The sequence below is a fragment of the Thermobia domestica genome, chromosome 1 (genome assembly GCF_964235325.1).
Source record: "Thermobia domestica chromosome 1, izTheDome1.hap1.1, whole genome shotgun sequence".
NCBI lineage: Eukaryota > Metazoa > Arthropoda > Insecta > Zygentoma > Lepismatidae > Thermobia > Thermobia domestica.
In genome coordinates, this window is record NC_137454.1 from 360,613,441 (window position 1) to 360,630,265 (window position 16,825).

The 16,825-nt window shown below is 35.8% G+C and overlaps 1 long non-coding RNA gene across 1 annotated transcript in view; it reads left to right on the forward strand.

The window, feature by feature from the left end:
• LOC145668209 (uncharacterized) overlaps positions 1–16,825 on the forward strand; it is a 30,583-nt gene that overhangs the window by 8,538 nt on the left and 5,220 nt on the right. Inside the window, exon 2 of the long non-coding RNA XR_014127993.1 lies at positions 8,980–9,062. This is a non-coding gene — a long non-coding RNA (uncharacterized LOC145668209). The remainder of the gene's footprint in view (positions 1–8,979; positions 9,063–16,825) is intronic.

Sequence of the window (16,825 nt, forward strand, 5' to 3'; positions counted from 1 at the left end):
GTAAGGAAGGTTTGATGTTCATCCTAAGAATGGCAGAACCATACGACGGTGAAAAAAGCTTTTTCACAAACTGTGAACATGAAAGTGTATAGAGGCATCTTTATGCGGATAAATTACAATGCTAATGGATAACCTGCGTAGGAATGTATCGTTCTGTAACAGCGATACATTGACAACAACTGCACACAGACTCAAGATTTGAGTTAACGTAATCTTAATCCTGAAATTATTAACTATGCAGAGTTAGATGAGAATATTTCAGCATTTAGAAGATTCTAGTAAGGACCTTATCTGGGTTTCATATGGATTCAGCGTCTCAAGTTTAAAGGGTATCGCCGTATAAGGCGGTAAAATGTGCCCTTATACGAAGAATTGCTGTAATATTTATACCAAAGGTACCTAATATCCAAAGATAATTTGGCCAGAAAATCGACTTCACATTCCTACAAATTTAGAAGTTACAGTAAAAAAGTGAAAATCGAAACATGCTCATATCTCAGAAAAGGCGATGATGAAACAAACTATGAATATGCTTCGTGTTAAGGGTCTTACCGAAAACAAGAAATAATGTTTTTTGTCCTTCAATGTTATATTAAAAAACACTTTGAAGATATTCGAATTTTTTTTTCTTTCCTTTTTCCTTTCCTCCCCTTTTTTGTTTGATGTTCGAGTGATTATTTCTTTTCCACCATAGAAGCAGCATCAACCCGTTTCTAGTATATTTTGGCCATGCATTTTTTTTACCAGCGGTGCAACTTGATGTAAAATGAGGAAAATCAAAGTAGGATATGCCTGGAAGGTATGTAGCCCGCGTTACATCAAAAATGTTTTGGCGGCCACGAACACTGTTAGAAGTCAAAGATGGTTGGCTTTGAGTTTCTGACTCGCCATGAATGGTTCTACTTGAAAACATATAACTCTCATAATCATACCTCTTCCAGAAATAGAATGAGAACTCTAGTGCAATTGATTTTCATCCTGCCTTATTAGGTAGGAACCCAACATTTTAAATCGTGATTTATAGAGAACAACGTTTCTGATTATCCTTATATATAACGTATACCCATATGTAATGTACAAAATATTATAATGCACAAGATGATGGTAATACAAAAATATTCAAAATGTTTTAGCAATATCTTTCCTGTATCAGAAAGCATTACAAGAAAACTGAAGGACACAGTATATGGAACCTTCAATCTTCACCACTATATGTGTTTATTACTTGAGTGTCAAGATCGGCAACACACAATTTGTTTAAAATCTCTGCAGATCGAACAATCTTAGCAAGGTATCGACCACATGAAATGTAATAAATGTTTGCTGTGACATATGAACATCAAACTGTTCGATTCCCATGTAGACATTCACAATAATACAGTTTTACATCCGAATACTCTATTGTATTTGAAACAAATTAATATAACGCCTGTATGTCTTCCTACTAATACGTCAAGATCGTACCTCGAATTTACGGTGTGGGTATTTTCTTTCAGGAAATCGAGATTGATGCTGTTATCTTCATTCATCATTGCTTGAGTAAAGGTGAGTTGATTTTGAGTTTAGTGTCTCTTCCAGCAGCGACGCTATACGAGACATGGACCTACTGATTAACGTGGAATCCGAACCACATGTGCTCCCTCTGGAAATCGATCCCGGGTCTCCCCCACCAAAGGCGCGTACGCTAACCGCTTAGCCACGGAAAGACCTCTCGTCAATCATTTCCGCCGAATAGGAAACTGCCTGAGACAATTGGTAAGCAGAGCTGGTGTGGGTCAATGAAAATTTGACCCACGACCCACCACCCACCATGACCCACTCTGACCCACGACCCACCGTGACCCACTCTGACCCACTCTTCCAGTGATCTAATCTGACTCACCAAAATCCATCATCATCAACTCTGAACACGATCCACGGCCTCTTCTGTACTAACTAAAGAGTTTACACTTGTAATAAAACAAGACCGTGAAATTGTCATTAATCGAAGTTTGTATTTCTGGTCAATCGCTTAAGAACCACTCTATTACAATAACGGTGGATCTGACCTTTACAATATCAAATGGTAATGTGTTTGTCAGTGAGGAAATTGAAGCACTTCGAGGTGGGGGGAAATTTGTGTGTGCCTAAAATATACTTGTACTAAGAGAGTATTTTTGCAAGTGTTAATTTCTCAACGCATTCCAAAAGAAACTTCTATTCACAGGAAAATACCCCTGTACAATATGGAAAAGGTTATGGTTTCTCAGTTCACAGTATTTTTCTCACAAAAGACTTGAAAAATCACTTTTTCATAGTGTATAACGGTGCTCGGGTACCCTCTGTGAGAGCATTTCCATAAAGTATGCTCATAATTGTAATTTGTGTAATCACTAAAACCCCACGTTAAATTTAAGTTACAAATATGCATAATTGCAATTATTATGAATATTTATTCAAAGTAACTTAACGAAAGCAAAGAAGAGACTTATTAAAAATTAGTTATAAAGTTGAATAACACCAATTAGCAATGAGTAATACAAGTAGTGATGTGAAGTGGAAAATTTTCCGCGGAAAATTTTCCATTTCTGAAAATTTTATGGTTCTAAGAAAATATCAGTAATCAAGGAACAATTCCTCAGAAATCATAAAATTGGTTGAATTCATGTACAGAAATGTAAAAAACTGAAATATCGTTTAAAGAATCTGAAAATTTTCATGGCTCAGACAATTCTCAGTAGTATGCAGGAACAAGTTAAACAATTTCTCATGAATCGAAATATTTTCTGTCTTATATGGAAAAATTGAAGATCTTTTTATGAGTCGGAAAATTTTCAGAATTTTGAAGCAAAAAGTAAAACAGTTGTTTGTGAATCGGAAGGTTTATTGCTCTATAGAAACAAGTGAAAGGAATTTTCATAGATCGGAAAATTTTCATCACGATGTAGAAACAAGTGGTAGAAACTTTTCATAAGCCAACAATTTTGGATATTATGTATAGTGATGTTAGGTGGAAAATTTTCCACTATATTTAACTGCACATTCAACTACAAATTTGAATTTCTGTATAGGAAAATTAGTCAGCAACAAATTATAATTTTCCAATTAGCTTTCGGGAATCGGAAAAGTTTCTAATATTTCAAGTTGGGAAGTAAACTTTTACACAGCGTTTCTCTCTCTCTGTTCATCTGCGAGCTCCGTCGTTTCTAAGCGGTTAGCATACCTGCCTTTGACATGGAAGTCCTGGCTTCGATTTCCATCGGGAGCTCATGTAGTTCGGATTTCACGTTAATCAGTTGACCCGTCTTACATAGCCTCGCTGCTGAAAGGGATGTTAAACTCAAAATCAACTCAATTCAACTCCTCTCTCTCTCTCTCTTTCTCTCTCTCTCTCTCTCTCTCTATCTATCTATCTATCTATCTCTGTGTGTGTATGTGTGTGTGTCTGTGTGTGAGCGCAAAGTGCAGAGAACATAAGTTCCTAGAGTACAAATATCCCATTCTATTATTTACAATTTCAATTTATGAAAAGTCATGAATGTTTTTCGATTCACAAAAACATACCCCACTTATTCCTTCATTGTTGTTTAGCCGTAAAATTTATTGGTAATGAATATTGTCTTAAAAAGTTTCATGAAATGAAAATCTAACGGTTCTTCATTTCAAGAATGTTTCAAAAACTTCAATGCGTTCTTCCATCAGAATATACATTTCATCTTACAATATTAGATTTCGTCAGTTTAATACGCATAAGACGGTTTTCTCATAGCCTTGCTACTTTTATAGATTTACATTCTGCAACATTTATAAATAAGTAGATATAATAGAGAGAGAGAGAGAGAGAGAGAGAGAGAGAGAGAGAGAGACGCTATGTAAATTTTTACTTCCCAACTTGAAATATTAGAAAATTTTTCTGGTTCCCGAAATCTAATTGGAATATTATAATTTGTTGCTGTCTAATTTTCCTCTACAGGAATTGTATATCTCAATGTGCAGTTAAATATAGTGGAAATTTTTCCACCTAAAATCACTATACATAATATCCAAAACTGTCCGGGTTATGAGAAGTGTTTTCACTTGTTTCTACATCGTGAAGAAAATTCTCCGATTCATGAAAATTCCATACATTTGTTTCTACAGAGCAATAAAACTTTCCGATTCACAAAAAGTTGTTTTACTTTTTGCTTCAAAATGATGAAAATTTTCCGACTCATAAAAAGTTCTTCAATTTTTCCATACAAGACAAAATATTTCGATTTATGAAACATTTTTTCACTTGTTCCTACATAGTACTGGAAACTGTGTGAGCCATGAAAATTTTCAGATTCTTTAAACGATCTTACACTTTTTACATGTTTAACCAATTTTATGAATACTGAGGAACTGTTACTTGATCACTGATATTAAAGAGCAGAAAATTTTCCGGAAAAATATAGAAGAAAATTTTCCACCTCACATCACGCCTAAATAGCGATATAGGAATACGTGGAATATATTTTATGAATCGGAAAATTTTTCGTTTCAAAATTTTCCGGAAAATTTTCATCGCTGTACAGAAAAGACAATTCTTCGATTTATGAAAAAATGTTTCACTTGTTCCTACTGAAAATTGTCCGTACTGAAAATTGTCTGAGCTATGAAAGTTTTCAGATTCTTTAAACAATCTTTCAATTTCTAACATTCTATACAAAAATTCAATCAATTTTATGAATACTGAGGAATTGTTACTTGATTATTGATATTTGTTAAGAACGGAAAATTTTCCGGAAAAATATAGAAGAAAATTTTCCACCTCACGTCACGGCTAAACAACGATGTAGGAATGTGGAGTATGTTTTTATAAATGGGAAAATTTTACGTTTCAAAATTTTCCGGAAAATTTTCGTCACTGTACAGGACAGACAATTCTTCGATTCATGAAAAATTGTTTCACTTGTTCCTACATAGTACTGAAAATTGTCTAAGCCATGAAAAATTTCAGATTGTTTAAACAATCTTTCAATTTTTAACATTTCTATAAATGAATTTAATCAATTTATGAATACTGAGGAATTGTTGCTTGATCACTGATACGTTAAGAACGGAAAACTTTCCGGAAGAGTATAGAAGAAAATTCTGCACCTCAAATCACGGCTATACAACAATATAGGAATAAGCGAAGTATGTTTTTATGGATCGGAAAATTTTCATCACTGAATACAAGTATAAATTTTCCATAACTCGTAATTTTCCACCTTAAAACAAATCTGAAATCGGGTTTATTTCCTATTGACCTCCAGAACTTTTTCGTGAAAAATCATCCGCAGCGGAATGATGTCCAACCTTCAGCCAAGAAATAACTAGCTAGTCTACTTTGAGTTTGTCTAGCGGTGGGCCATTAACATTGATAAACAAGTTAGACAATGTTTGAGCACTTAGTCTATTTCTAACATCAGCCATCTGTAAATTCATAAGGGAAAATCCCCGTTCGCACTGTGTTGTGGAAATTGATAATACTTCTATCCGATTCTGCAACTCCTCATCGACAATCTGCTTGTTAGACTTAAGTCTGATAACTATTTTTCTCGGTCAGTTTTGGAATATTCAGCAAGAAGTTTCATCTCTCTATCACCATATAACATCTTTTCCATATCGACCATGTCAGTTGGCAATGTCGAATCAGGGAGAATAGAAACTTCATCTACCACACCTTCGATAGGGAATCTTGTGCATAGATTACCAATTAAAGCCTGATAAACTGAAGATTTTTTGTTTATAAATTTAATTTTAGTAATTACACATGAAGGTTTGATGCCATTACCAAGTTTCCTCCCCCCTCTAGAAAGCGAAAGGGAACGAGGTTCCTGGAAAGTGTTCAGAGGTGAATGGGAATTTCCCTCTTTCTTCCCCTTCAATTACCACACTGCTGTTTGCCATGAGCTAAATTACGATGAATTTGAATTAAATTATCGTAGTATAATTATATTATAGTAGTATAAGTCCTATTGCTATTATTACAATTACAAATATTAATATCCAAAAGTACCTGAAGTTCTTTTATCACCTAGTTAGATATACTCACCTCAGGTAAGTAGACAGAAACAAATGGAAAAGTAAGGGAAATGAAGGTCTTGAAAGTAAAACGAAGACAAAAGTACCAGTCTTCAGAAGATATTGTCTACAATGCAGTGAGCAGAGTAGGTGGTAGATCAAACTGAGTCGGTGGGTCGCAGTTGGTCATGGTAAAACGGTGGGTCGCAATGGGTCACGGCGGGTGGTGGATCACAGTGGGTCACATGCTATTGACCGACGACCCACTGAGCCACTCAGAAAAGTTGACCCACTTGATCCACTGACCCACTCCATCTCTATTGGTATGAACCTGCAAAAATAATATTTAGATATATTTCTGTCAACTCCGGGAAGTTCAGGACGACGGTAGATGCGACTCTGCGAAAGAGCGTGTACACCTGTCCCAACTGTGCTCTTCTATTCCTAATCCTAATGTATTCTCTGCGATGTGTTGTCGTTCCATTTGCTGAACTCTCGCGACAAGGTCATCGAGAGAAATAAGACGATTACCAAATGTATTATACAAAAAAGAAGTTATCCGGCATAACAGTCCAACTTGAGAAAAAACTTGTTATCCAGTTGCTAATATAGAATACAATATTTGTTCAAGCATACCATGAAGGGCCTTAACAACAAAGCGAATTTTTCTAACATAACGGGAAATGTTCGCCTCAAAAGTCGTAAATTGCCTATGTTTACCTTTCAGTGTACGCATTTAAATCTGCAAATCTTCTTTCTTCCAAATATTCAATTGTATCTGGAAAGCTGTCACACAACAAATATCACCTTGTGCCAAAAGAATCGCTATCCCATTTGGATCGTGAAACACACATTTAATAATAGCTCTTTATTTGCGATTGCAGTATATTGCCACAGCATATTTAGCATACTTGTCATAGTATAAATAGTAAATGGCTTACATAAAGGCAAGGTCTTTCTTGTCCAAGGTACGATTTTCGTTCATACTCGTTATTCGACCTGCTGCCGTGTCAAATATATCTCTCCTTAAATTCAGTGCCAAATAGTCAACAGTAGACCCTATTGTGAAGTTTCGTTGCAACAATAGCTTTTTCAATTGTTAGATCTTCTCGCGAACAGCCTGCGACTTCTAACTTATAGAATAAAATATTTTCTTTCGAAGGACGTCATGACAGATGTACACGTTAATTCTTGATCCCTTTTACAGCCCTAGAACTGCAGTATTAAGAGTATTCGAATTGCCAATGAGCAGTATATAAAAATAGTACAAGATAAAGTACTTATGTGACACTTCGATTATCAGCGACACTTGCGCTCTCATGCAATTTCTGGAAGAGGTACGATTATGAGAGGTATACTGTAATTTAGAGTCACTGAGACGCGTCAGAAATTCAAAGTCGACCATCTTTGACTTCTGATAGTATTCGTGCCGGCCTAAATATTGTTGGCGTAGCGCGGATTGCATATCTTGCAGGCGCATCCCACTTTTGTATTCCTCGGTTTACAGCAAGTTGCGCCACGATTATCAAACCATTGTCAAAATATATTATAGGTGGGTTGGTGTTGTTTCTATGGTGGAAAACAGATGGTCGTTCCTCAAACATAAAGCAAAAATACTTGAAGTCGAATATTTCCGATGCACTTTTGCTAGAAATGTAAAGGACAGAATGTTTTGTTTCTTGTTTCAAGTAAAGGCCTCCAAACAAAGTATACATATTTTGTTTCGTCCACGTAACGTTAGTCGTTTCTGAGATATATAGAGTTTTCAATTTTCGAATTTTCAACAATAACTTCAAAATTCGAAGTAATTTGAAGTTGATTTTCTGCCAGAAGTTATCTTTGGATATGAGGTACCTTTAGTATAAATATCACAACAATCCGTGTAGGGGCACTTTTCACGCTATATCCTTTAGTGTCTGCCATTACCCCTCTGCTGAAATCGGTTTGAAACTACCAATTGACTTCAATATTGATCATTACAGACTAAAGTCAGTAAGATATAGGGAGAAACACAACTACATATATCAATATAGATTCTTAATTCCAAATATTGGTGTTATCTCAGTCCTAATCCTTTTATTAAACTATCACTTTCGGATTTTATATTAGTCAGTATAAAGCAAATACTTTGTTACTACACAATAAAAGAGAACTGTTCCAATATTGATGCGAATTTAACGTACGAAGAACATCCAATTCTCCGCTCTTATTCCTTTTTATTTCCAGTTTCAATATTGAATTTTTAGGGTGTAGAAGTCCGCTGCGTTTTCACAATCTGAAAGATAACTTGCTAAACCATCCAATTGGCTCTTTCTTTCTTTAGAACGTATTCCTAGCTCTTAGGATGAGCTTAGAAATCGAAGTTAAATGATAGAAACCCGCCTTGATATAAGTACTACCTGTTTTAAAAAAGTTAGCTTCAGACGGTTCAGCTATTTTGTGATTAACAAGTGACACATAAAGTGGAAATAGTATAGAATGTTTTTTAGAAACAATATGTTCATAAACAATGGGGCACGTGTCCATATTTTTATACACTTATTTCATCTTTCTAGCTTACGTGAGATAGTATACTTTTGCAGTACAATTTGAACTCCGTTTCCACTTACAACATACAATGTAATAAAAAATGATGAAAGCCCAACTGGAGAACACTGCTAGATATGTTCAAAAATTAATTGCAAACGATTCAGCCGCTTTCTGGAAAATATTCGAAATCCCTTTCTCTTATAAGGATGAATCCCTCTCTCCCTTCCATTTTCTTATGAGGGGAAATATTGTATAAATCCCGTCTTTAGATGCGAAATTGTAATAAATGCAAAGATAATTTTAATTTATCCCTCTTAAGTCGATTTTTATGACAGTTATAAGCATTAGCATTAATCTTGTACGGACTGAGGGATCAGTGTTAACTTTATTTTGTCGTGTTATTTACAAATATTAATAAAAGTTACATTTGATAATTTGCAGTCGAACATACGGAGACGTAGACTGTGCCGAAGGATTTTGGGCTGCTTCTGTCCTTGTATTAATAAGAATCTGAACTAAGAAAAGTAAGTACAAATATGTATAATTTAATTTAAGAGTATTGTCGTAGAATATACGGTAATTCTGGCCAAGCTCTTAAGTTCTAGTAGTATCGCTCCTTATTATGTAAATATAGTAGTTATCGGCAGTTATAAAATGAACTGTCTGTGAGTTATCGTTTTGGCTTCTTCAGTCACGCATGCAGTAGTGATAGTGCCGTAATAACTATTTCAAATTGAAAAGTTTTCTGTAATAACTAATAATGTAACTAACCACATACGACCCGACCAGAGAAGGAGCAAATTTCATGTAGCAAGGGGTTTCGAGCAGTTGAAACAGACAGCTTTTCCATGTGGTAATGATCGGATGACTTATCCTAAGTTTATTCCGAAAAGCTAACCGAAACACGGCAGGCTTATGCAAAGAGGCATATAGGTCCGGGACATTGCAAACAGGCCAAAGGAAGAAAGCATGGCATAGTGGTTAGAGCGCTCACCTCTCATTCTAGAGATTTCCATCAGGCTAAAATGAGATTATTCACTGTTTACTCGATCTGCAAAAACTACAATTGATCTTGAAAAAGAAAGAAACAGACCAAGAGCCCGGAAGTTTTATGACATAGGGGCCCCGTCTGGCTTTTGGATGATAGTAGCACTTTAAAGTAAAAAGGTTTTTTATTTACTTTGATTTATCGAATGTCTGGCTATTCTTTTAAGAACAAAATACAGCAGTATCAGCCATAAAGCGTTCCTTAGGCCAATTTAAAAAGGAAAGTAAATCAAAGAAGCCGAATTTTATTTGTTAAGTGCCATAATAAAAAGGTAATGTTAAAATGCAATATGCAAAATGTTTATTGTGATTTTCATACATTTGTTTATATAAAAAGTACAAACTGAGGACCTTAGAAATAACGACGATATATATATAAAATTGGTGTTTCATCACAGAACTTTATTTTGCTTTTAATAAGTGTCGTTATATAAATTTGGTGGTCCTCGCAGCAGGATTATATTTTATCGACCTTACATAATTTTGGTGGTTAGGCCCAGGATTCGGACCTTATAAAATTTTATGATGGTTCCGCCCAGGATCGAACTGGGGGCCTTAGGAGATTTGTATAAAGTTTAGTAGACAATCTCTTAAATAATAAACTCAAGGTGTGCAGATTGACTTCAAGGATACGTAGTAATTTTGTTAAAAGAAATATCAAAACAGAGTATACTTTGTTAAGGAGTGGCACAAAAATTTTCAGAAATATCAAAAGGAGTCTTCCTCATATTGGAAATACATCTGAAGCAAGTGATAATAGGGAGATTAACACGTTATCTGACCTACGTGAATTTATTAAACAACACTTTGGACAAATTAATCAGCTGATCGGACAATGGAGGCAAGAATGAGGCAGAGTTTACATCAAAATTCTATAGAAGTTGCTGAAACAGTAATCTCTGAACATAATAATCACAGTAAGGAGTTACAGGAAAATTTGTCAGTTACTGAAGTAACTTCACCACAGGTTAGCATGAATGCTTTAAGTGAACCTGAACATTCTACGGGAACTATAGAGAATACAGATCCTGAATTCGCATTGAAGTTATGGTCACCTTTGTCTAGTGAATGCTATTGACTGCTTGTATTCACGGTGTATTCAACATGACATTAATTCGGGAGATGGAAGTAATGCTAATAGAACTGTTCAATGATATGTACCCGACAATGGTTGATGTAGCAGGAAGAAAGTCGATTCCAGTATTCGTGAAATTCCGAAAGAGAATGTGTGTTTCCACCAATATTTGTAGTGATTTGTCAATTGAGTTGTACCTGTTGAAATGTTCACTGAACGAAAAGACAAAAATGATAATAGTGAACAATCCGATGATGATTTTGCAGAACGTGATGCAATGTGTTGACTTCAATCATCTAAGTATGAAATTCCAACATTTTGAAAATCCATCAATGGTGCAATACAGTACTAACCTGAACCAAACTAACCTTAATCAGAACAAAGTTCGAAGTACCCATGTGAGATTAAAATGTCATCCCAATATAGAAGGTGATGTTAAATTCACGTGTACCGGTAATGTATCCGATCCTAATTACAGAGGGATAAAACCGCGGTAGGACAATTTTCGTGAATATTGGGAAAGAATAGGTATTATAGGGAGCTAGCTTTAATGCGAGGCTGAAGAATTCAGAGTTGATTGACAGGTGCCCCACCCTGTCGCCAAGAAACTTTCACTCGACGGTCCTGGGCAGGGCTGCCAGTCCGTTGTCAAAATATTCAGCTAATACTCACTAAATTCAAAGTTTATACAATTATGCAATCCCTGTCGAAGATCCGTGTATAAGTGGACACACGTAAATTAGGATGTGATAACAAATGCTTCAGTTTTTTTCTCCCTCGCTTCTTCGTCGCACTACACTATGTCCTTCCTTATTACTTCTCTAGTTTTGCTGTATATAGTTTGCCCTCTCTTACGCTGTGAAGCCATTGTCAAATGAATAATGAGCAACAAAACCGCAACCAGAACAGCACACAACAAATAACCAACTCACACTAAGAGCATTTGCACACGTCATCGGCAATGCCGGAACCGGAACCGGGGCTGGTTTGCACACGCAGCCGGCAAAACCGGAGCCGGTTTCGGCGAAGTCGGTGCAGCGCTGCTTTGCACATACATCCCGGTAATGCCGGTCCCGAGAAGTAGTTTTGAGTTTGAACGCGAAGGAGAGAACAGAGTCCAGCAATAAATAAACGATATCTCCTTGCGTTGCTGTACTTACGGCGAAGAAAGAGGAAACAAAGCAGCATTAGAAAGATTTGGATCTATCCATTGTGTACAGTGGATCATGTGGAAGGTTCGTTTTACACATTATATGAAAAGCTGCCGAAATATGATTCGAAATTTTTAAATTACTTTCGCATGTCTAAACAAACGTTCGATTTCTTAGTACAACGAATTAGTAATCATAATCAGCGCTGTTCAGAAGTTGTTTTTTTCAAGAGCCGTGTAATATTACAGACTGACTTGAATAAATGGAAAAGTCGTTTAAAATTTGTGAAATAGCTCAATGCAAAGAACAAGGTTAATTGTAATACGTCAATCAAGTGATGTAAGAGCATTAACGTCTAAATTCCCAAATATCTTTTGTTTAGTACACAAAGGTATATTTTAAATTGGTCCGTATATAGGCCTAATCAAAACCATTCGCAGAAAATCATGGCTAAATTAATAATTTTGACAAGTCACAATAGGTAGTAACCCTATACTTAAACCCACAATCCAATAGTGTCAAATTGTCAAGAATTTGCGAAAACTGGTGGCAAATTGTCCGCTTTGTCGAATTTTGGTGGCAAATTGACCGCTGGTAAATTGTCCGTATCCCGAAGAAAACATCGAAGTGGCTCATTTCTGTCTTCGATTGTACATTTTATTTTAATTTACATATAATATATATTTATGTATCAACTGTAAGTAAACATAAAGCATTTAAATCACTATTGTTTTATATTATCCTATACATACCTGTCTGTCGCTTCTCGTTTCTCTTTGTCCATGGTGTGAAGTCTTATGCAAGGTTTATATATACCTCTTTCCAGGCTTTCTGCCTTTCGACCTTGTCTTTATATGAGTCTGTAGTCTTGTCTCATGGACAAGGTCTCATTTCCACTAATTCAATGAAATTCGGAACATCGTACTGAAACACTTTAGTCATTGTCACTCGATGAACGATGAAATGAATTGTCATTGAAGCAAAAGCTACTTCAAGCGGAAATAAGTAACATATAGCTACACTCACGCAGAAAGTATGGCACTCCAGAATGGTTCCATATAAATGATAACCGTCAGTTTAATCCACTACCTGTCAACTTGACCTACTTCTGTCCTTGATCCCGTGTGAGCTTGCATAATTGCATATAGATAGACGAATCCAGTACATTCCTGGAATCGAACGGAGGAAACGGAACTAAGTTATAATTTTCTTCAGCATAGGAGGATTTTTTCCAGGGAAGATGTTGTTCTAGATAGACCTACATATGTAGTCTGTCCGATATAACATTCATAGATAACGTTTTGTAATGCATCTTGCATCTTGTAAAACAAAAACATAGGCTATTTCGGCTATAGCCTGTTGTGTTGATAAGCATTAAATCAAGTCATACTGCTGTACAAGATACTCTTTTTTATGCATTCCTTTCTCTCTTTCAACAACCCCCCCCCCCCCCGCTTTCCAAATTACGTACTATGATCTTGCAGTAGCATAGAAAGATAATTCACACCAAAGGAAAATGCTTAGGAGAAACCTAATCGCTATCAATGATTGATGCAAGGAGTCTTGCAAACTATTATTTTTCTATATGTTCCCCTCGGGGAAGACTAAACAAAAGATCAAAAAAACAAGGTTGTTTGCTCTTTGTGTGTGTGGATGTGTGCGCACGAGGTATATGGCCTTCTTTTGGTTTCTTTCTCTTTTTGTTCAATTTTGTTGCCATAATTTTAACATCTATTTAAATTTCTCAAAATTGAAACAGGCTGAGATCACGCTATTTAAAATAATAATAATAATAATAATAATAATAATAATAATAATAATAATAATAATAACAATAATAATAGGTTCCGGAAAGGCAGCATTGCGGCTTCCTATTCACTCAGTCCACAATCGTTCTATGGAACCAATGCCAGACAAGACAGAGTACATGAATATTTTTATTATGATCTATAGGGTAAAACAGCATGCAACCACAAGAATGGAAATTTTCTTGTTCTGTTTGTGCTTTTTCAGTTCTTTCTGTTGTTGTGTTGTTGTTTTTACTTACTTAAATTTTATTTACAACCTTTGTTATGCTTGGGAATGTCTACTTCTAGATTATGATGGAGATTTAAACCCTTGTTTTCTTATTATGAAGGTTATTCATACCCTACATACTGAGTTCATAATTAATAGGATAATCACTGGACAACTATCCTAGATTCATAATTTCTTCGTATCTCCATTTTGTTCATTTCGCCATGTTGATATTTTTTTTAAATTATGACTTCATATATGCTAAAACATATTCTCTATCAAAACGAATCCAACGCCCCCTTTGTTTAAATCGTTTAAGTAAGTTTCAGCTGTAGAAGATAAATTAATATACATACGTGAAACTCACTTTCCGCGTTGCCGTAGTTGGATAATTTAAACAAGACCCAAATTTCCCTTGCTGAGAATTTATGTAAATATCAAGGCGCTATATTTGTGGTACCTCAAAGTCATTTTGATTACTTCATTCTTCATTATATATTCATATGATGTGAAAAAAAGAAAATAACAAAAAAACTGAAGTAAACAAAAAATCAAAATACAAGAAAAGAAACAAGAATACGGAACATCTTGCCATTCACTCACTGCAGCTAGATTGAAGAAACCTATCAGCAAGCCGGCTCCGTCTTTACCGGCTGCGTGTGCATCCACGCATAAGAAAACATTGCCGCCGACAAAACCGGAGCCGGAGCCGACACCGTCATGTCGGCGGCTAGTTCGGCTGCATTTGCCGGTGCCGGGAGTTCACCGGCTTTTTTGCCGGGTCGGAATGCGTGTGCAAGCTACCATTTGATTACATTGCCGCCAATTCCATCGCCAGCATTGTCGGAACTGGATCCGGCATTGCCGGGGACGTGTGCAAACGCTGTAACTCTCCAGAATGACATTCATTTGACAATTTTTAAACCATGGTTACGCTGACATATACAAGGAGGGTAAGGGAGTATTGCAAGAGTCAGGCAGAAAAAAATGTTAGAACTTTTTTCCTTTGCCTCTGCCCTGCTGGCAAGCAAGCTAGATCCCTATAATACAGATCTGTTAGGAAGCACGACATTTCGCAACCTTTAAAACGAATGAGAACTGAACCTAATTTTAGCGGTAAGATTACCGAACCTAACCTTAGTAGTAATAGTAATTGTGTAACCGAACCTAATCCTAGTGTAGTATGATTACTTACACTTAAGAAGTATGCAAACATTAAATTTAATTTCACTCGAATTGGATTTCGTAGAAATTCCATAGATGGAACAAATTCTCAAACAAACAAAAATCTGTAGAAGTAAATAACTGTAGTCCGGTTTATGACTTTCAATGCAATTTGAATGAATTCGTTGGTCATGTACCTTAAGCTAATGTTACGGCGTCCGAAAGAATATATTGATTTTTAATTCACTTTTGCATTTTCGCACGTTCTTCAAAGTATACTAAGAGCAAATCGATGCAATTTGTTAAAACACTATTTCCTTCTGAGACTGTGACTAAAGTTAACATATACAACATATAATCTTTGAACTTATTCATGATAATCTCTTTGCTTGTGTTAGTTTTTGTTGTAATATTAATTATTGTGTTATATTCTTAATATTGTTTGACTATATCTTGTATTTGATCCTTTCCTACGTAAAATAGCAGTTAGGTAAAGGTGATATCCTTTTCGCAATCCTTTTAGTTCTGCCCGATAAAGTAATATAAATTTTGTTAAATGACAAGTTATATTATGTATGAATGGCCACAGAAGGACCTCAAAATTAAATAACTTCATTGCCGTAACCCGAATCTACCGTTATATTATCCACGTTATTATATATATATATATATATATATATATATATATATATATCCTCACGGCATTGTCAAGGATCTATATTTGTATTTTACATTTAAAATTGCAACCGGGTGTTTCTTGCTGCCGTATAGGGTTGCCCGATCATCACCCTTGTTCTTCAGGCGCAGAATCATTCGAAGAACTGAAAACGTACTCTGTACACAAACAGTTTATGGTTGTGAACTCGGAAAGCGTGGTACTTCTGCTTGTCAAGGTCAAAGAGTGGGAGAAAAAAGGATGTGTAGAATGTAAAGAGGGTGCAACAGTGACTGATACTTGTAAGAAACATATTCATTTGTAGTTCGTGCACATTCCGGCTGTAGCGCTACTGTGGCACAACATATATTGTAACTGTATAATTCTTGTACACCGCTAGTAGGTCTATTGGCGTAAGTGACGACCAAAAATATGTTGTCAGCTCTGACTGCGATAAGGCACTGCTGTGCTGATTTTGCTTTTCTTTTTTCTCCTTTGTCATTTGTGAGATGCCAAACATGTTGTTTTTGCTTGTTGCACAAGCTGAACGGGTTCCTGCGGAGCGAAGTATTTAAATTGAGTACATATCCTTGTTTACGATAGAAATATGATAAGTACTTTGAATTATAATACGGTTTTAAATTGGTTAACTGTTAAAAAAAAGCTAAAATAAAGCTGTACTTGTAAATGTATCTTAGTCGAAGAGGTAGCTACTGACAGTGTTGATTAGAGGTTTTCTCGTGGAAGAATTTCATTACACTAGAGGTGAAAAGCAGACGTCCATTTAGACACCCCCTTAAATTTTCAGACTCAATCGGAAATGGTCTCAATCTTTTGTACAGAAATCTGCAGGCGAAATTTGCGTTTGTACACAATTAGGGGCGCCGCCAGAACGAAAACTAAGTAGGGGTCTGTCTAAGTGGTGGCCCCCACCATGTCCAATTCATTCAAAACTTCTCGCAATCGTTTGTACATAGCTTGTACAGAAATGTGCTGGCCAAAGTTTCGTTTGTACACGATTAGGGGCGGAACCAAACGAAAACAAAGTACGGGCTGTCTAAATGGTAGCCCCTCCCATTTCCATTTCAATCACAAATTCTCGTAATCGTTTGTACATTGTTTTGTACAGAAATGTACAGGCGAAATTTTCGTTTGTTCATAATTAAGGTAGCCACCAGA